Raw genomic sequence first — 21,697 nt, forward strand, 5'->3', positions numbered from 1 at the left:
GAGAAGGTGAGGAGATGTGGGTGAGGTGGGGTGGTGCCGGAGGACGTTGACATTCGATTTTTATCTCCAGCGCATGAACTGGATCAAGAAACATTGGACGATTTGGCGAAAGATATTGTATCTGAATAGAATCTTTTTGTGTATTTAGCTTAGAAATGAAGTGCTTTAGAACGGTTTTGAGTTGAGTTGATTTCGTTTATTGGATAAGAATAAATCCGTTCTATTGACTTGACAATACCTTTACATACCTCATTGTCTAAAAGATATTCGATCTTTTCTCGATTTTGATCGATTGCGTCCAATGGTTTTGCAGTTTACGCGTGTTTAAGTTCAGAAACACGTTTCATTTTTAAATAAAAAAATTTTTCACTAATTGTTTGTGATAATTCTATTAACTAATTTTTTCCATTATTACTTGTCATAAAATCCAATTAAAAACATTTTTTTCATTTGTTTTTACCGTTATATTTGTCACAAAATTCAATTATATAATTTTATTACTAGTGTTCTGTATTCAAAATTTAAATAAAACATTAAAAATTATATATAAATCTTTTTATTTTCAGTATTTTTACTTTATTAAAAATTTAATTTTTTTTTCTTCCTAGAATTAAATACAATCTAGGATTTCTTAGCTAGTATTACTTGTTGTAAAATTCAATTCAATACTTTTTTTAAATTTCAATTATTATTAATTGCCGTTAGATTCAATTATAAAATATGTTGCTTCTTTTTTTAATTCTAGTTTTATTACTTTTCTTAAAATTTAAATAAATAAAAAAAATTTTAGTTCGCCTTTTCCTCTAGTTTTAGTTTCTAGTTTTTCCTTTTGTATTTTTCTCAACTCGGCGAAATTTAAGACAAACCTTGACTACCCTTAATGACGAAATTACTTTCTTAAAAAAATTTAAAAGTAGAATAAATATTTCTAACATCAATTTTTCTGCCTTCATTCGTATATTTTATCACTAGCATTTAACAAGTTGGGCAAAAGTTTAGAATATTTTGGGCTAAGTTTAATGATTTCTAATGAACAATTCATAATTTAAAAATTAAATCTAACTTTGAAGTACGCGTTATTCGAATAAATAAATTTATTTATATTTTAATTCGCGTCTTTTAATTCTGAACACAATTTTTTTATTGAGAAATATTTTGCAATTGATTAGTTCAAGAATTTGTTACTTACAAATATGTTCACATAAAATATGCATAATTATTTAATAATATACACTCAGATAATGCTTTTTCGAAACAGTTCATAAATTACAAGTCTAATTAAATCAAAACTTTAAATTATTTGTAAATTCAGTAAATAAATGTATTTATATTGCATTCATTACATATTTGTATTTCTTAACTGAGCAACAATGTCCTTAGGAATTTCTTTTTTTTTATTTTGCTTATAATTGCAGTTAATGAATTTAGTTATCTCAATCTGTTATAACATAAACAAAATATGATGAATAATTTTAAGTTGAATATTTGTTGAATAAACTCAGATTGCCACTGCAAACTTAAGAAACTACAATAAATCACACCCTATTTTATTACTTGCGTAATTCGTTGGTTATAAACAATTGTTATGTTTTGATCGTATAATTTGAACTGATTTTACAAATAAAAACTTAACTTTTTGTTTAATTGTCTGATTATATATTAAGGAAATAACGGTTTAGCTAAGAAAGTGAACCGATCAACGAGTCGCGTGGGATTGCTGGTTTCCGACTGTAAGTCTATGAATTCAGTCTGATAAAGTAATTCTAGGCATATTCCTAATTAGCCTAAAGGCACATGGGCCGATTGTAATAAACCTAACAAATATTAGGCAGATTAAAAAAATGCTGCGGACTCTTCCATTCTTCGCATTGCATAACTACCTGCGACATTTCAAAAAGAACTGAATTCTTCAACGGGGTGGAATTGTATCAGGTAACTAATCTATTCAATTTGTGACTGTCCCCTTAAAAAAAGTTGCGCATTTGTAGAGTGAAGGGTTTTCTTAGCACGAGCGAGCACACTTCCCGAATGCTTCCTTCTAAATTTTTAGAAACTCCTGCTATCTAAACTGCTCCCTCCCTCCCCTCCCCGTCATTCTAGTTCAGAGAGCAACTTTATGGAGACGCCACTGTTCTTGATCGAAACCACTCTCTCTCTCTCTTTTTTTTCGTTCGAAGTTCTAACCTCTATGGTTCGGATACGAGGAAAATCAGTTTAATATTTTTTTGCCCCCCCCCCAACTTTCAATGATGTTGTGGATAACCGACAAGCGTTTCCTTTTAACTCGCTTAGAATGATATTTAGATTGTGTGCGTTTAAAAATGATAGGCTACGAACAATGCTCTGGTTTAATCGCTCGAAGGGGGCTGGGGTGAACTCTCCAGTTGTAATTTTTATTTTTAAATAACAGCAATTTTAAGAAATATTACACCAATTGTTCCTTGTTTATTTTTAGAGAAGCCATCAGCTATAATCATAACAAACAATTCATTTTCAATGAAGCAAATAAAAAACAGAACTCGTGTCATTCAAGACTTCGTGCGCAATATTAAACAACTTGAAGTTTTTTTTTTCTTAGGTAAAGGTTTTTAACGTATGTTAAGGTATAAAAAAAACTTTATTCATAATTTTGGTGGAAAAAAAAGTAAAATGAGTTTTTAAATTTTGCATAGGTTGCAATCTACTGCTTTTTAACAGGTCTCTGACTTTTTGCAGATAATTTTCTCTTCGGAATATTTAACTATATTTATATGCAGTATAACATAAAATTAACTCTGTGTATAACGCAACCTGTAACTAAATTTATACATGAGACATTAAGGAACTAAATTTATATGTGATACAATAATATGTATGATCCAACTATATTTTAAATTTTGATACGTTGCTATGTATGTAGAAATTAATTTATATATGTTTCAATATATAAATTTAAATAGCGATGTTACGTTATTTAAATTTAGATGGATTTGCTATGTTGCGAATGTCTAAATTTGTAAGTTGCAATACATAAATTGGCGATGACATCTTACGAATAACTAAATTTTCAAAGGTTGTCATACATAAATTGATTGGGATAAGTTAGGAATACTAAATTTGTAAAGGTTGCAATACATAAATTGGTGATGATATGTAACGAATTGATGTTTTAATATTTAATGACTTACTCTTTGAAGCTATTCAAATATTGCGTAAGCATATTTTTGAACCGTATATCTATCAAAAATTAATTCTTCCGTTTATATTTACGTAAGATATTTTTTAAGTGAAAGATTTCTAATTAAATTTAATTAATTTTGCAATGTCAATAAGCAAATTATAACAACTTTCTCTTGTTTAATGCTTACGTAAAATTTAAACTATCCCTTATATAGAAATAATTATAAATAAATTCATTTAAAGTAGAAAATACAGATTAGAATCAATTTTCAATAAGTCAAATTCTGACATAAAAGTAAAGTAGTTCTTGTTCAGCGTCTCTGGCACACGCAAATTTGACTATTTTTTATTTATTAATTTATTTTTAATTTTATTTAACTGTTCAAAACTGATAAATTCTCTTTTAATTTCCCCCTTTCTTTTTAAAAAATGTACAAATTACGAATTCAACCACTTAATGTTAACTGAACATAAAAATAAATGTTGCAATAATTATACATATTCATGTTGAACTAGTAAACTGTTATTTACTGACGATTTCAGTTGTTATCTCGTCACTAATTATTATTATTATGACCTGTTATGATACAATAGCTGCCTAGCACCAGTGGATTATAAATTAATACATTTATCATAAAGATGTTAGGTTAATTTATTTTCCATAAAACTAATTAACTTTTTTGCGTTAGAAAGTTTGTTTATATTTATGTGATTTGATTTGATTCATTTCTTCTACTATCTGTTAATACAATGCTATCCTTTTTAAATAAATATGTTAGGTTCATTATAGCTTCCTACAAAGTAAAAGTAAATAAATACAACAACAAAAAAAATAATGTTTTACTTTTTGAATTTTTTTTCAGAATTATTTATTGGAACTTATTATTATTATTACTATTTTTTTTTACTTTCATTTTGTTTATAATTTAGACATCATTTCTGCCTACATTAAATAGTTTGTTTATATTTATTTAATTATTTGAATTACTAAAAAATTTTCTTACACGATTAAAATGTCAGCTTTTATTGTTTAAAATTTAATTTCGCATCCATACATTACTTAAGTTCACATTTTTCACTCGTATAAAAAAATTTTAAAATAATTAGAAAGCCTTATTGTGTCTAAAAATTATTTTTAAAATTCGATATTTTAATTTCTATTAGATACTTAAATCTACTTAGAAAAACAAATTTTGGTTCCAAGTTCTATTTTTTAATTCAATTAGGCTCAGTAACTATTAAAAAAAAATCAATGAAAGTAAAAATTCCTTTTTTTTTATTTAGAAAATTGTATATTATATTTTTGACTGCAACAATTTAATGGCGTCATTATGTCGTGAAAAAATTGTATTTTTTTTCTAACTATTTTAAAGCCAAGTTTGAAAAACAAACAATATTTCAAGACCATGTTCAATTTTCACACAGAACATTTAAGCCTTTACTATATTATTGCCTGCATACATATGTATTAAGCATCGATAAATAAATAAAAGTATCACATAACTAATCCTTCCACATTTTTCCAGAAAAATTGCCTTAATTCCAATATAAAATAAATAAATACATCAGTCTTCTATCAAATATCGTTTTAAACTTCAGAAGAAGAAAAAAAACAATCAGCAGTAAATTATCTTGATCAGAATTTCCCCAACGTAAAATATCCATTGAAGTTCGCGACGCACATTACGAGGAAATGAGATCATGATGACGACAACAAATGACGTCATAAAAGGGAATAACACTTCTTTTTCACTGGCTGAAATGCGTTCGCTTTATTTTACTTGAAAAAGTAAGATAGTAGATAGCAAGATAGTGTTCCTAAAATTGTAATAATAGGATAACTCCTGTCATTTTTGACATGATGACTGATGTCATTGATGACTATCACTTTTAAATAGCGTATGACAATGACGGGCGTAGTTCCAGTATGTCGTCATTGTTTACATTGTTCGAACTAATTTACCGTTAAGTTCGAATTGTAATCAACGAAATCAAAATTAATAATTTTTAACTAGAAAATTAAAATAGTTTCAATAATAATACTCGCAGTTTTACTTAATTTATTTTACGATAAATATATTATTAACTACAAATATATTTCAAAATTCTAAACATTTTTACAGTGTACTTGAAAATTTTGTCACTTCCTATAGGTGGGAAGGAAAGCTAAACACTTTCAGTATGTCACTGATATTTTACGTGCCATATTCAGAGTAAATTTTTTTCAACACGTTCCTATTTTTTCTGAGTTGTACTTTTTATCTGATTTTTTTTTCGAGCTCTTTATTATCGCTATTATTTGCCTTGTTTTTTTTAGTGCATTTTTACTCGTGCCGAAATTTTTTAATCGTCGTTTTGTAAATCAGAGAATCGAAAAAAGTTACAACGCTTACAATTAACAGTTCCCTTTCTTATTTTAAATTAAATCAATAATCTTATTGAATTTTTTCTTTTTCCTGCTCTTAATAGAGTACACCCCCTCCCTTTTTTTTTAAAGTTTTATTTTAAAATTTGAATGTAATTTGTTAAATTTCAGAATCGAACAAAATTACAGCCCTTATAATTTTTAACTCTCTTTCTACTTTCTTTAGTTTGATTTATTATGCATTTCGCTTAGTTTATTAGGGTACATAAATCTTCTTCTCAACTTTAGAATTTATATACTAAATTAGAAAATCTAACGTTATTTCAATATTTAATATTTTTAATCTTTTTTTTTAAAAAAAAAAATTAGATCTTTAATAAATATTATAATTAGATTTCAGAATACTTTGTTCCCATTCCTGTGATTTTTAGAGTACTTTTTTTTAACCAATACAGTTTTTTTGCGAGTTAGAGAATCGAACAAAATTACGACACATAATTTTTTAGTTCCCTTTTTTGCTTTTTATTTAAATTGTAAAATTTTATATTTCCTTAATTTAATTTTCATTGTAGCTTTTTTACGTGTATTTTTTATCCATACATATCGTTATCTTGTCAATTTTCGAATCAGTGTGTTAAATTAGAAAAACGAACAAAATTACAGCTCATATTATTTCATTCTCTTTCTTTCTCCCGTACTTTATTTTTATATGTATCTCATTTAATTTCAAAATTGAAAAAGATTTTTGAGTACGTTTTTTCTATACTTATGTACTTATCAATATCCAAATAAATATGTTAAATTAGAGAATCGAACAAAATTACAATGCTTATTATCCTTAATTCCCTGCCCTCAGAGCGTAACAACAGGGGTTAGATCACATTAAATGGGAAGAGCAGAATCCAATCATATTAGTCATTCCCCTTCACCTATGATGCGTAAAATATAAAAGGGGGGGATACGGTGGTGAGGGTAACAGAGAGGGTCCATTGATTGCTGTAAGTAGCGGATGTTGACAGAGCATTGGTTGACAGTCCTGTTAGAAATGATAAGCGATAAATCTCGTGGTGAAAAACAATGGAAGAGGAAGTTAGACTCCATTCTGTCACCTCTGGCGGTAGATCTTGGCGGCTATTGGATTGTTTAAGCTCACAAAACCTAAAGAAATTTTTTTTTATTTTAAACAGGAATTTTTCTTGTTCTACCCCACCTACGAATTTTTAATACCTGAGGGCAACCCCCACCCCCAATGTCTCCTGGCTAATGTCATTGTTAATGATGAAGTTCATTCATATTTACTTAATTTCCACCACTATTAAGTGGATGATGTGTTTAATAATATCTGAAATGTTTAAAATGAAATCGTTTGCACAGATTAGAAGTATTACACGGACAATAGGATAATATAGGTTATGGTTGGGGGGAGGTTTAAAGGTTTTATTGTAAAGCATTTTATTGACTGCTCAGAGAATATTTTCACTGTGAGGGGGGGGGGGCGGATTTACCATTTAGAGCGTTAATCCGTTACACGCAATGCTACATATCTTCAATTTCTGTGCTTTTATTTGTGCTTGATTCAAGTTGTTTTGCTGTACGTAGCACATCGTATACTCTACCCTTTGTTCGGCTACATTTTTAATTGTTCTTTTTTTTCCCAGTTTGGTTATTCATTTTACAGAAAAATTTTCTAAAATGTGGTCGATTCTTATAAATTGTAATAAATTAAATAATTAGAAATTACGTAATTAATGTACCAACGAAATGATGTAACAGTGCAGCTGTGAGTTGATGTAAATAACTTGCGAAGCATAGTGTTTTCTAATGCTTCATTTTGATTATAAAATATTTTTTTAAAAAAGTAAATGTCTACAATAGCGTGTTTTTTTTATAAATTGTTTTCAGTAAATTAAAATTACTTGGTAAATTTAACGGGTCCCTGTAAATTAGGAGGCTCTAGGCCCAGCCTATCAGATCTTATTGAAAATCAGATAACGTTCAGATTAAAGAATTAATGCAAATTTTATAAATTTCGAAAAATAATAATAAAATTAAAATTTAATTTGTAATGAAAGATCTTTTTTAATTTTAACAAGCTTTGAAATGCATGATTTATATTATTATAAAATAATATTGCTTTATGACTATTCAAATATTTGTCCTCAATGCTAATTTAAGGATTTTTTTTTACCGTAGACTGTGATTTAAAGAGATTTCCATTTTTCTCACATTCTGCTTATAGTTAACTAAATTTCATGATAAGAAAAGAAATGCCTGTTATCTGTTTTATTAGCAAAATTATAATTATTACTAACACTGAAGTAATTTAATTTATTAATTACTGAAATAGACTTTTCAAATGTTCACTGCGTTATTTTCTTCTAAATGACTTGAACGATGTAATTATAACATTTAGCAACATAATAACATTTAGCTCAAAGTTATTATGTTGGTTAGCTTCATTCAATAGCAAAATACACCTGTTGTCATGTCAATGTTAAAAATATCATTATTATTAACAAAGTAATAAATGTAATAACTATTGTATTAATATAGGTTTTTCAAAATTCCACCGTGTAGTTCTACTCCGAATTCCGTAAATAGATGTCCATTTTTCCAATATGCAGATTAAAGTTATTATTTGTTTAACTTCGTGCTGAAACGTCTTAGCCATTTTCTTTTGTTGTTTAAATTATAATTATTGTAAACAATAAATTTATTAATTGACTGTTTTTTATTTATAATTAATAATTTTTTTTTATTAGTTATGGACTTTTAAAGCTCACCCCTTCTGAATTAACACTAAAGTTATACATTTAGTAATCATTACATTTAGTTATACATTTAGTGTTAAAATATACTTTTCGAAATTTCATCGTGTAGTTCTCTTTTGATTCCGTAAATAGATGTCAACTTTTCCAACATGCAGCTTAAAGTTGTTATTGTTCGTGCAATAACGGAAAACGATCATTATTGTAAACAATAAATTTATTAGCGAATGTTTATTAGTTATTCATTAGATTTTTGTTAAAAAATCTACCCTTCTGAATTCAATTTGTTTCTACTCTGAGAAAAAATAGTATGGTCAAAACTTCCAGAATATGGTAAAATTTACCGTGTTTTTTACCGATGCGCTTTGATAATGATTTCGGTAAAATGAACAATTAAATATGGTCTTGTATTATGTGACAAACTTACTATGCAGTGCTTCCCAAACTTATGACTTGTGTACCCTTTCTAAATTTTTCGTAACGCTGTGTACCACTAATAAAAAAATGAATGTATTTTTTACTATAAAATTTTTTTACGAAAGTTAAAAATCACAACTGGCTGTTGACACCACTAATTATTAACTGTTAACTCTGCAAAAAATAGCCAATAGAAAAGTACGTAATCGTAAATTTTCATGGTTAGTTTTGTTTTTAAACAAAATATTTTGCAATTTTCGTTTGATGCATCGCATAAAAACGCGTACTCCCGCTAAACTGATCCCGTACACCTGGGGTAGAGAGCACTCTAACCTGGGGTTACGGGTACCACACTTTGGGAAACACTGCATTAGAGCAATCCGGTAAACCGTTACCACATGAACGGAAAAAATATCAAATGAATGTTTTAAATAACGCATATTTTGGTTTTTGTTACCAGAATTCTGGTTCTCTTTACTAGAAGTGCCATTACCATAGAGTGTTGTAATTTTACCAGATTTTTTTTCTTCTTTTAAATACAAACTACTTTCTATACTTTGCGAACGCTCTGATACCAGACAGCAACAAGCTGTTTGTGGTGTAATCAGTAGCTGCTACACTTTTCCAGTCGCTTTTGTCGCAGATGGTAGACCAGTTATTTTATTTCATTTTTTTTCTTTTCACCTTTCGCTTGATCGTGTGCCTCAAATATCCTTGGCCAGGTGCAAATACTGATTGAAGCGACAGCTGTTTAATCGGGAACTCCAATTGCGGGTTCTTATTGGAAGAAAATACTGCACGTTCAATTCTTTTCTTCGTAGGAACAGCTTTCCTTCAAATATGCCCTAAAAATAAAAACAATGAGTCTAAAATACCTTCTTTCGCGTATATGACAAAATTAAATGATGAGGATTTTTTTTTATTATTATTTGTCATACAATCTTGAAAGTTTTAATCATGCTAATACATCGCAAATGGAACAAGAAGTAGTTAGGAAAAATGGGCAAGTTCCCCGACAAGGAGTGTTTAGGAGCCCTCATCTAACTGTTCTGACAATTGCGTTCGAAAACTAACTGAAAAGTTGAATCGGTTTTCATCTTAACCATTTGATGCAGGGTGTCCCTTTATATATATATATATATATATACACACACTCACTCCAGTCACATTAANATATAAAGCGTCCCTTTTATATATATATATATTCTGACGCTCTAATTACAAGCAAAAATATATTTATTTCGGTATTTTTCAATTTTTTAAAACAGTCTGAGAATTACTAAAGCAATCTATTAAATTATCATAATTATATTTGTACTAAAATAAATAATAATAAAAAAAGTTGCTCGAGTTTTTTTTCTTTCATATTCAAAAACTTATGGACAGTTGATTTCATAAATTATAGAAATTTCGATGATGGGTAACTGTTATCCTTTAGATCTAAGTAGCTGCAAATAAGAACAAATATGAAAAGTTATTGTTTGGAATCGGGTACTTGCAGTTCAAGAAGAAGATCACCGATACCCACGCATGTGACCCATGAAATCAGAGCCAGCTGATCATTTATAAGTAAAATGGCATGTTAAAGTTGAGCTAAGTTTCTTCACATAAGTTAGAATGTTACTTCTTCTTCTTCTTAGTCAGCGCAACAGCCACTTGCAGGCCTTGACTGCCTCAACAGCTGACAAATGCCAGCTTCTCCATGACAACACCCTTCCAATTTCTATGTGTTTAATTAACGTGAAGTTAAGTAATTACAGCTCCGTCTCTCTCATCGAATTTGTTGAAATATTCGTTGAATTAATTTGTTATAATTCATTCTCGTCTGCGTCTTTTACTTAAATTAGAGATATTATTTGTTTATGTATTTTGTTGTAACTGTGATGTATATTTGTTTTGTGTTCCTGGCATCTTCGATGCATAATTAGTTTGTTTATGTTCTACATAGTTTCATGCCTGTCTTTCTGTTAAGTAAGAAATTTGTGGAGCGAAAGAATTGAAATCTTTGTGAAAGAATATAGAAGGAGTCACGTAAGAGAATTGTTACTTGACGGAACTTCACACTACGTCACTTGCAGGTATCCCATTGAGCCGTGATTGGAAGTTTTTATCTTTAATGCAGAAAAAAACTCTGATGTTTCATACTGTATTTCAAAATTATAAATTATTAAAAATGCTAAGTGGAATATTTTCCACTAATTTTTACCTGTATTAATGAAAAATATAGAAAAATTTTGAAGAATGTGTTTAATAAAAATTTTGCATCAAAAGGTTAAGAAAAGAGTGGGGATATTCTGTCTTTCTTTTTTTGTTATAAATGAACGATTCTGTGTACAATTCGAATGTCTTGGAAACTTGAAAGCAAACTTTTCATATTAATTCAAAGTATTTTTCAAAGCTGCAGCAACAATATTTTTTTCTCACTTTTACTTCAAAATAAAAATTTATATAAAATATACATTTAGAAATTGAGATTTTGATTGGCGTATTTAAAGTAGAGCGATCAAACCACATTTAGTAGAAATGATCTCTAAGTTTGTAGAAATCGTAAATTTTATTTTATTATTCTACAAGATATTAACTTTTATATTGTAGTTTAGTTTTCTGAAAGAAATATTTAAAATGTTGATAAAATTAATAATATCAAACTGTTATACACCCATTAACCATAAAACGATAAATTTTTTAAAAGTTGAAGAAATTTGGAGCGGGCTCCAACACCTCTGGAACAGACTCAAACTTGAAAATGTTAATCATAATAATTAATAAAAATTTTTTATCCAACTTTTCTTGATACATTAGCAGATATTGAAAAATGAAAGGCTTTTAATTTCTATGTCATTTTAAACGTCAATCGTATTTAATTTTAAAAACAATTGCAGTTATTAAATTAGAAAAAGCTCTTATTTATTACATGATCATGCAAAATTTAATCGCAATGGTTACATGAAAAGTTTTATAATAACGGTATTACGCTTTTTGCTGACATTCTATAATCGTATTTGTCATGCAATCTTATTTGTTTTAATCTCACAAGTTTAATGAAATTTTTAAAAATATGCGAAATTAATCTGAAACACTTGCAGACATTAAATAATTAAAGACTTATTTAAATTAATTTTAGAAGCTATAATCTCACAATTTTATTGAAATTTTAAAAATTAATGGAATTAGTTTGATTCACTTCCTGACTTCCAATGATAAGTGACTTTAATTTATCCCTTAAAGAAAAAATAGAATGTTTTCGCGGTTTCATTTATGACTTATCTATGATGCCTATTAAATGATGAGGCTTAATTTATTTCCCAACCTTTACTGAAAATTTCAATAAATTATCGAAATTTCGAAAAGATTTTATTGATTGGTGATTCGATTTTATTTTCTTAGCTTTCGCTTTTATTTCTTAGGGTCCAATGCTCAATTTATAATTATTGAAACAATTATTATATTTAAATTTGTCATTTAAATAATTATAATGATTTAAACAATTAAAATATTTTAAATTGAGATGTAAACAAATTAATAAAACAAATGTAATATTATAAATTGTGATGTAAATAAATTAATGAAACAAATGCAATATTATAAATTGTTATTGAAAGAATTATAATTATAGAAATAATTACAATATTTTAAATTGTTATTGTAACAATTACAATATTTTAATTTGTTATTGAAACAATTATTGTAATTATAAATAAAAATTTCTTTTTTTAAATGTTGAAAATTTGTAAATTAATGTTACGTAATAATCCTTATTTGTTGATTTTTCTGAAATTATAAATGTAAAAGAGATCTTTTTAAAGGTTCAGTGTAACCGAATCGTTCGTGCCATAGATTGTTATGTCACTACTTGCGTGCGCTGAAAGCTGCATGCATCTCTCAAATATATGGGATTTCCTCCCTGTCGTCGCAGCAGAAAGGTTTATTTGTTAAGTTATTTATTATCAAAGCTCTAGTTTCCTTTTTTTCAAACAACTGGACAGCCAACCTACTATTTTATTTATTTTGGAGTCAACATCTCAATTTTTTTTCTCAAGTGTTAGCACTGCTAATAAAGTGTTTTATTTATATATGGTGGTGATATTTTTTTCAGCGTGTTTTCTCCCACTTTTCTCCTTCTCAATTCCTAAGGGTCCGATGCACAATTTATAATTATTGAAGTAATTATTATAGTTTAAATTGTCATTGAAACAATTATAATTATTTAAAGAGTTTCAATATTATAAATTGTTTTTTGTTAAACAATTGTTTTCTTAAACAATTATTATTATTTAAACAATTACAATATTATAAATGGTTATGTGAAATAATTATACAACATTTTAAATTGTTATTGAAGCTGTTACATCCATTGGAACAATTGCTTTATATTAAATTGTTACTAAAACAATTACAATTGTTCAAATTGTTATTGGAACAATTACCATATTTTAAACAGTTATTGTAACAAATAGCAAAATTGTGATTAAACAATTTTGGTTATTGAAACTATTACAGTCTATTAAAGTGTTATTAAAAAGAACGATAGCAATTTAAAAAATTTACATTGCTTATTAAGTATGTTTAAAAAAAAGATGCTCCCATTAAGTTCCCACATAAAATAAACTTAATTTAATATTTTCAATGCTATGTTCTTCGATTTGACTGTTAAGGAAAAAGGTTATTTTATTTCAATCGAACCTAAACGAAAAATGCAAGGACAATCACCTTCGAAATATATTTCTATCACCACGAAAAATTTCCGTCATGACTTTCGAAAGTGATACGCTGTTTATTGTTTTACACTTCACAAAAATATAATTATTTTCTCTTTTTTAGACTAATTAAAAACACGTGGCTTTTAAAGTTTAATTTTTTTGGAGAAAAATCTTTTTTTTCTTTCTAGTTTGTGTTTGCATTCCAAATCCCTGAATAAAAGAATTAGTTGCAAATATTATACAGATTAAGAGCAATAACCATTTATCAATTAAAACAATATATTATCTCATTTTGAATAGAAAAGTTATTTCAAATTATCTCGTGACGTAGATATCTCATCATTATTTAAGTACGTGAAGAGATAAGGATATGAACAAACGTCACTAAAAAAAAGAGGAATTTAATCGAAAATAAGTTTTAAGGAACCTAACTGAACGGAAACTATCAAGATCAGATATTGCCAGAAAATGATTGCGTCACTATTTCCATGTTTCATCACTGTTGCAATATTTTCACCCTGAACTGAAAATAAATTAAACGCAAAAATTTTTATTTATAAAATAAATTAGATTACATTATTATTTTTAAAGCAATGTATTACTTTTTTTAAATTTAACTCAATAGCATATTAATCAAATTATCAAAACAAAAATCACAAATCTCTTACCAAATCGGGATTGAATTTTCTAATTTATTTTAAGAGATACATTTATGATTTATTTACTAAGAAGCATAAATAAATCTGTGGCTTAAAACACGAACGTAAACAATAAGATCATTTTTATGTTCATTGTAGAGGTAAATTCAGCATCTGGCTTATACAAACTAACATCCCGATACATCGACATAAGAGATGATACATCATGAAATATCGATATATTTATGAACATCGCGATATCACTATTTGAAAAATTATTCCCAATATACATCATGACTATGACGCATGAAAAATATGGAATCGACGATATTGATTGACAGCCATAATGTCATGATCTTTATCGAAGACGATAACATCGCATTAATTAACAACTATAATTATCGAGTACGATAATATTTTATGATTATCATCAACGATTAAATTAAAGCAGGTTTAATTTATTATAAATGTCGACAATGATTATTATTAAATAAGGCAACATCGCGCAGACCCGTATAATATACACGAACGCCATTAGCGGGAAATTTCCCATCATCGCTGAAAATTTTTTACCATTACTAAAATGAATTAAATAATAATCCGCCTCTTTTCGAATTCCCGAGAAGAAGAAAAAAATATTCGTTTTTACACTTTTTCCTACCAAAATGTAAACACGATTTAAAATTACATTCACATGATTTAATCACACATCGCGATTTCTATTTACCCTATTTAAGAGCGTGCATCGTGTTTTGTATTTTCCCGATTTCATATTAAATATCGCTTTTCGTATCCATGTGATTTAAAAGCCACTATTATGATTCGTGTTCAGGTGCCTTAAAAATTATACATCGAAATACGTATTTACGCGATTTTAACATCTAACATCGATATTCTTAATAAACGCGATTTTGAAATTAAACATTGAGATTCGTATTTACTCGATTTTAAAATTAAATGTCGAGATTCGTATTCACGTGATTTAAAAATCACTCATTGAGATTGAAATTCACACAATTTTAATAAAATCTCCGATCAATATTTTTATTAAATAGTTGATAACATTCTATGTATAACATTCTACTGTCTCTCAAATGCTCTTTTTTCTAGTTTAAATTTCAGGTATTTTTTTCAATTATTTAAGAAGTGTTTTTGCATATAACGTGTTTGTATTTCTATTTTCAGCTTTTGGTTTCTTTACCTAATTCATCCCTGTAGTATGAATCAAAATAGAGTTCTATAAAAATGAAAAAAATTTTAATAAGAAAATCCGTCAGTTTCAAAGAAACTAGTTTCAATTGAAACTAGTTACAAGAGTTAATCTATGCGTATAGAAAGTTTTTTAATTGAGAGTTAAGTTTTTCGTTTTATCTAACTCAGGCGATAATCACCAATCTCGTCATTCCGTGACAATTTATTTTATTTCTATAATTAATCACTATTATTGATAATAATAATTACCAAAGTAATAACAAACGCGAGGTTTCCCGAGAACAATTGATGAGTTTCATTTATGGAACGAAAATATTGACGTATGTAAAAATTTATTTAATTAGGAAATTATTGGGTAATATTAATATTTTTTGACAATATACCGTGATAATCAAATTCCAATATCGTTCAACGTAATACATAGAGTTATTTTTATTGGCCTGCGTTACTGTTAAATATTTTCATGTTTATTTTCTAGCAGCTGCATCAAACATTAAGAAATTTTAATATTTTTTTTCTAGTTTTCGAAGCAAGTTAATAACGAACAGTTTATTACAGTTGTTCTACTTTTCTTTTCCTTAAGAATAATAGACTATTGTTAATCGCGACTATCATAAAGTAACTAACAAAAAATAGTAATCATTACTTTGAAAGCGTGCGACCTGAAAGGGATAGTTATCTTGAATAGTATTTCCTCGAATTCTTTATTATAATTTAGATTGGAAGTAACTACAACCGAAATGTTTATAATTAATTTCTTAAATCCGAATGTCACAGAATAAATCTAACAAGAAACATATCCCCAGGGTTAAATCCGAAATGAGGGCCAACGACCAAAGATGCAATTTCTTCCTTTCTTTCAGCAGCAACAAATGACCTAAATCAAAATATCTGGTCCAAACGTCTTTTCGCGTTCCGCACGTCGCGCGCATCGCTCACTTACGCCAAGCAACAAGGACAAGCAAACGATAAAAAAAAAGTTATCAAATAAAGAATGAAAAAGAAGTCATAACGCACATTTCCTCCTGCATAATGGGAGAGCGAAGAAATCGGGGTGCGCATAACTTTTACTTTTTTATTTTAAGTTTTATTTAGTTTTTTTATTTCTACGAAGAAGAGGAAGTTGACAGTAGGAACAGGAAAAAAATTGCTCCTTCGCTTAATGGAAGAACACTTTAATGCAAGAAAATGGAAGCTGAATCGCTCTATGAATTCGGGTTTTAAAATCAATTCCTGAAAGGAAAAATTCATATTTAACCTCTAATTTAATCAAATAGTTTTTTCTTTCAATTTAAATTATATAATGAAATTTGTTTCTTTTCTAATTTTTTTTAACATTATCATTTTCGTTTACTTAATTTCTTTAGTTCTTTTTTTTCTTCATTAAATTTAAAAATAGTTGAACCTTTTTTACATTTGTATCGAATATGAAAATTTTTTTTTCGTCAGGAGTTTATTTATTTTTTTATTTATTTATTTACTTACGAAATTTGTTTTTAGAGTTGCGCTTAGGGTGTGGTACGATTAACAAAGAGCGACCTTGCAAAGTCGAAGAAATTTAGGGCAGTTAAATAATTATAGTGTAAGAAAGTAAATAAGCTAAAAAAAATTTTATAATATCAAAACAATTAAGCAGAATTAAAAATATTTGCTACTTGTTTTTCGACATTAATTTTGCTTTCATTACTTACAAAATCCTATTACGTACAAAGAAAATTACAAGAAGAGGCTTTACTTCTTTTGCCATCACCTATTATGATGCAAACTTTTATCAACATATTATCTTCAGAATGATGTTATTTTGGATGTTCAAGGTGTTGATGAAAATTGAAAATAAATTGGAAAAAAAAAAATTTAAACTAATTCAAAAATATATGAAACAGAAACAAATTCTCAGATTCTAAACAAAGTAAAAAGTAAGGTTAAAAAGAATAAAAACATCGGCGAAAAATCATTTCTCACAAATTAATCAATTTTCCAGATGTTGATTTAATTTCGAGAGTTGATTCACACCTGTATGAAAATAGCCATTTCTTTTAAAGATGGATGAGTAATATTTCGATTATGATAAAGCTAAAAAAGTTTTTGTAAATTTTGATATTCCTCTCGCTTTTTTTTTATTGTGAATATTGCAATGTAGAATTGAAAATGTTACGTACTATTAGCAACTAAAAAGGAAAATTTGGCAGACTTTTTTTATAACAAATGTAGACTTTTTGTTAAAAAATCAATTGTCTTCGCAAATGAAAACAAAACAAATATGCAATTAATATTTTTTATCCCATTTGACACTGTATGTTTGATATACTTTACACTTTCAAGTATGACTTAGTTTCTCTGATTAATCTATAAAAAAGTTTTTTTTTTTTTTTGAAAAAGCAAAAGATTAAAAAAATTATGTCTTTAAATTTAAATTGAATTCGATGTCTTTAAATTAATTGCCCCAAACAATTTTTTTTTCAAATGCAACTCAAAATAAATAAATTGACGTGAATAAATAAATATAAATGAATAAATAAAATAAATATAAATACACACGTAAAAATTAACATAAATAAAACTATCAATATTAAAATATCTAACCAAAAATACAAGTTACACATTTTTTGCGCTTTGCATTTGTAAATGCAATGTTAAAAAAAAGAGCAACAAATAAATCAGATACGAATTCTCTGATTCCAAACTGAGCAAAAGATAAGGTAGAAAAGAATTTAAAAACATAAAGGAAAAAAGTATATTATAAATAAATAAATTTGTGATAAAAAATATAAATAAATCTGTGGGTTAAACCACAAACGACCAATATCAATAAGATGCTTTTTATGTTCGATGTAGTGGTAAGTTCAGCATCCGACTTCTACACACAAAAATTTATAGCGAGGTGATGCATCAAGAAATATCGATATTTTTTTAAACATCGCGATAACTCCATTTTGCAAATTATTCTCAATGCATATCGTGAATACTATGACTTACGTAAAATACGGAGTCCACGATAATTATCGACAACCACAATGTCATGATCATTATCGAAAATGATAGTATCGCGTTCATTTCCGACTATAATTATCGAATACGGTAATATCTTGATTATCATCATCGACGATAAAGATCAAACAGGTTAAATTGGTGATCATCAGTGGAAATCACTAGTGAAAATTAAAAGCGGATGATTAAAAGAACTACAAGAGGTTTTGTATGGTTTTTGCCTCTGCACCTGTGGACATGAAGGGTTTCGAACTTAGATACCCCTCACTTAAACTAAATATAGAACAATGTAAAATTCTGACCTGTTACCCAATGCTCAACTTCAAAACTGTTTATCTATTTCAAGGGCACTTTGGAACATTCTTGGAGGGCGCTGCGGAATTCGAATAGAATACTCAAACACTGGATATCATAATTGAATAAATTTTTCCATGTTGCCCCAACACCAAGACACATATTTTTATATCCTAGGATATCCTTTTGGGTTCAATAAATTACCTTAAATCCATTAGGCTACCCCCTGAGCAGTAAATAAAAACTCCACGGCGCCTATTATACGGCCATGAGTCGTACACTTTCCCCCACTCTGAAATGATAAATCCCATCAAACGACGGAGAACCTCTTCTTCCCTCCCCTCCCCCCAACCAAAAAAAAGACAAAAGAGAGCTTCCGAACCCCTCACCCATACTCACCGAACCTATCACCGTGACTCATGGGAGGGTTAATTTTTTTTTGTTTTGTTTTGTTGGAGAGTCCCCACTGAAGTACTATATGACAGAGAGGAATGTATACGAGGGGGACGAAATTTGGGTGAAGCCGTTTATATAAATTAAAGCTGCCCTTTCGCTAACTTGCGAGAGATTTGGGTAGAAGAGCTGAAGCTAACATTAGTTGACGAGGCATTATTTTATTACGATGGATTGGTCACAAGTCTGGAGCATTCGGATTATTTACCAATCTTTAGCATGATAGTGGGGGGACCACAAGCTTCTCATGTTTGCTCAATTGTTTATATGTGCATGTTACCGATAAACTTCGAAGCCGTTAATGTGCTAATAAGCAGATTCGTCAGTTTTCAGTAATTTACTCAGGTAATGTGCAGTTCCGTATCGTTTAAGTTCTAAAATTTAACGATGCAAAGTCTGATTCTATCAATCAATTTCTTAATTGCATTAATTTTGTTTCCTTAGATGAGCTGTTCCCAATTTTTTTCCCGGCTGCGGAACCCTAATTAATCTACCTTCTTTCGGCGGAACCCCGACTTAATTAAGTTGAAGGTAATTGTGAATGTTATAACCTATTACAGACTATTTCTTAAAGATTCTTCTTATTTTTCTCCTGTGATAACAAATTTATTAAAGGGTTATTTTATTCATTAAAGAATGTCGTATTGCAAGAAAAACTTAAACTCTTTTAGTTTGGCAAACCACGCAATCATTTAAGGATCCTAAATACTTAGATTGAAAATATGTTGTATTTTTGGAAGCTTAACTGTTATTATAGTTTGACAAACAATTCTTGCATTAAAAGATCCTCATTTTTATCAGCCATAATAAATTGATTCAAAATTTTAATTAAATAAAAACGCATTTAATTCATTTATTAGAACCTATAATTGTCATAAAATAATTTGATTTTCAATTAAAGGAAATTTCCCAGGCGAAATAAATGGCTAACATATTTAACTAATTAATAACTCATTTCTTTTTTTTAAATTTAGTTGTCATCTCAAACTATGATAGTTTGGAAAATTATTCTGAAATTTAGGGACACGACAAATTTTTGGCCAAAATTTCATTAATTAAAAAAATGAGTTTTATTTAATTTTCGCATCTTTTCGGGGTATGAACCGTTTTGCGATATTTTAATAGCTTTTAATATTTTTACAACATCATAATCTTTCATCATAGCACTACAACAACATAAATCAACCTTGAAAGTTTATTTTTCCCCTTATTTATTGTTGTTATTTATTTTTCTTAATCATAAATCAATAATCAAATCATCGCAATGAGAACTTACAGAAGGATGAGAAGACAACAAGTTAAACAAAGTTCGAATATTATTCTTAATCGAATAGTTTAATCTATCCCTTTTACTTACAAACAACAAACCAGAGAGAAATTGATTGACAAGAAAACAGCACTATAAATAATCATTGACCTTGATAGCTACTTGGATTGTGTTTTATTGATTTTTAAGTGCTTAGAACAACTTGTTTGTGGAATTGATTTCATTGCTTCTAATTGCTTGCCTTTTGCGAAATCTGTTTTCTGTAAACACCATTTAAAGTAAGAGTTAAATACTTAATCCTTTACCAAAAAGTAATAATCTGAAAAAATAATGTTTTCGCGCGTATGGAGAGTTTTTATTGTAAAATTGATTGTGACTAAAAAAAGAGAAAATAAAAAGAATGAAAGGCAGGAAGTAAGAAAGGCAAATAAAATTTGTATAATTCACACAACTTACATAAAGCCAATAACTTGCATAAGCAAACAGCTTAGTCTTTGCTGTCTAAAAAATTCCGGAATCCGACAACCATTTTAAATAAAAACTTTATAAACTTTGATGTCTTAAATAAAATTATTTTAAATGATAACTTTACTTATCACTTCGTTTTTACGTAGGAACTACAGCTAGTCTTTCTGTTTCTGAGGGGGAAAAAAGGAAAAAAAATAAGAAAGAAAGTTTTAACCATTTCCACCGTCGTTTCAGAAAATTTTCGTCGCGTCTATTGTTTATTAAAATTCTTATAACGCAAAAACAATTGGATGAAATCATGTAAAATTTTGCTATGAGCATAAGTTTGCATAAAGTTAGATTATTATTTTTTTTTTTCACACTACATAATTTAGATAAACAAACTCTCATAGTTGGAAATGTAAAATATTTTGCCGTGACGTATTCTTTTGTTTAGATAAGAATTCCATCTCACTCTATTTAAACTTCGATTTAGTTTTCAGGTGATTAAATATACGAACACACGTTTTTTAGTTCTTACAGTTTTGAAAAAAAATATACATATATTGCTAAAGAAAAACAGTGCTGAAAATTAACTGCGAAACAAAAATTTATTGCTGTGAAATTCTAATTTTTTTAGCAACATCCTTACAGACCTAATAAAGGGGGGGGGGAGGAAATCTCGGACTTTAAATTTGTTAAATTTCAGTAAATTCAAAATTTTAAATTTTATTAAAACTCGGGCTTGGCGAGCAATCGCGAGCATTGAGTGGACTTTCTTATCGTTCATAAAAAAATAATAGTAAATTTTGTACTATACTTCTGCATATAAACTATTAAAAAAAAAACTACTCTCCAAGTCACAGTTTAGGAATTTCAGAAAAATTCCGTTAGAAAAATTTTACCCTCCTCAAATAGAGACACATATTATAACAAGATAACACTGCTTGTTCCAAAAGAAGAAAAAAGAAAAAAACTATTATTGAATA

General features: G+C 28.0%; 1 long non-coding RNA gene across 1 annotated transcript in view; it reads right to left on the minus strand.

The window, feature by feature from the left end:
- Positions 1–9,046: 9,046 nt before the first annotated feature.
- Positions 9,047–21,697, minus strand: part of LOC107451222 (uncharacterized) — a 40,140-nt gene continuing 27,489 nt past the window's right edge. The window contains exon 3 of the long non-coding RNA XR_001585044.3: positions 9,047–9,554. This is a non-coding gene — a long non-coding RNA (uncharacterized lncRNA). The remainder of the gene's footprint in view (positions 9,555–21,697) is intronic.

Source organism: Parasteatoda tepidariorum, chromosome 5 (assembly GCF_043381705.1).
Source record: "Parasteatoda tepidariorum isolate YZ-2023 chromosome 5, CAS_Ptep_4.0, whole genome shotgun sequence".
Taxonomy (NCBI): Eukaryota; Metazoa; Arthropoda; class Arachnida; order Araneae; family Theridiidae; genus Parasteatoda; species Parasteatoda tepidariorum.